This window comes from Rhagoletis pomonella, unplaced genomic scaffold (genome assembly GCF_013731165.1).
Source record: "Rhagoletis pomonella isolate Grant_MI unplaced genomic scaffold, Rhpom_1.0 Rhpom_scaffold_00001, whole genome shotgun sequence".
Lineage (NCBI taxonomy): Eukaryota > Metazoa > Arthropoda > Insecta > Diptera > Tephritidae > Rhagoletis > Rhagoletis pomonella.
Window position 1 is genome coordinate 85,946,887 of NW_023458555.1, and position 1,620 is coordinate 85,948,506.

Below are 1,620 nucleotides of genomic sequence, written 5' to 3' on the forward strand. Positions count from 1 at the left end.
GTGATGAGGAAATGTGGTGATTTCCGAAATAGCTATCACTTCTACCATTTTTTCAAATTATTGTTGCTTTTCCACAATGAGTTTTCACTGAAAACGGCCTCGAGCTCATAAAAATTGTCGAATATAATTTATTTTTTTATTTTAATTGTTTATTAATAAATTTGGGTTTTCCCGTACCACACGGGGTTTTAATTTAAAATATTGATGTCAATAATATACTAAAAGATATTTTTTTTCATGTCCAATAATATTCTACTTCAGGAAGAGGATTTGTAGGTATCTCGTCACAAAACACCTGTAGGTCACGCGATTCCACACCTTCAGTAGATATTCCATTCCATAGGTTCTCCATTTATATAAAATGCAGTCTATAAACGTATATAAAAAATAGAATATCAGGTATGTTCTGAAATTCGTTCGATTTGAGATCGATACGATTTTAGAAATATTTTTATGGATTTTTAATCATAAAACTCACAATTTGGTATTGGTATGGATGATATAACATCGCTGATGTTTCTGTTATATTTTTTTTATATAAAATATTCAATCTTTTCATCAGAAATAGCGATCAATATTTAGCAAATCATATCGATTTCAAATCGTTCGATTTACAGAACATGCCTGTATATGTATATATGTATATATATTTTAAAATTAGATAACATTTTTTTCGAGTATTATTAGATCTTTTTAGTAAAAGCTTACCTTCGTCCTTTGTTTAATTTATATATGTTTATATAATTTAGTTAAAACCTTTCACAAAATTGGACCTTATTCACAGCAAATTTCTTTGATAAATGAGAATTCATCTCAATAAAGAGATAAGTTTATATACTACATTTTCATTTCTCTAATATGCATAAGAATTCAAAAATTGGCTGGCTTTCAAAACGTCAATCACATTTAATAAATCAATGACAATTTAAAAAGAATTTAAAAATAGTCAAACAAATAATTCTATGCTAAACATATATATTTAATTTCTCTGATAAGCCCCAAGTTGTGGTGTGATTTTTTAAAACATTAATATATTAGCCTATTCATCTATTTATTAACATAAGAATAACCTTGATCTTGATTTCATCATAATTGTTTGTCTAATAAGTATATTAATGCCAAGTGGACGATAACGAACCCACATAAATATATAAAAAAATACTTAAAAATGCTTGACTTACTGAAAAAAGTTGTTAAGTCCACTTTTTATGAAAACTCATATTTTGATATAGGTGAAAATCTATAATTTCTATGAGTTAATAAAGTTATTAGTTATATGAAAACTGATGAACTTATATGAAAATTAATGAAATTATATGAGTTCATCAATTTAATACTTGTATGAAAATCTATCATTTCTATGACTTAATAAAGTTATTACTTATATGAAAAATTATAACTTGTATTAGTTAATAAGGCAATTACTTATATGAAAACGGATGAACATATATGAAAATTAATGAAATTATATGGGTTCATCAATTTAATACTTATATGAAAATCTATAATTTCTATGAGCTAATGAAGTTATTACTTATATGAAAAATTATCGAAAACTCATAACTTCTATGAGTTAAAAAGGTTATTGCTTATATGAAAAAATTGTAATAGAGTCGAAAA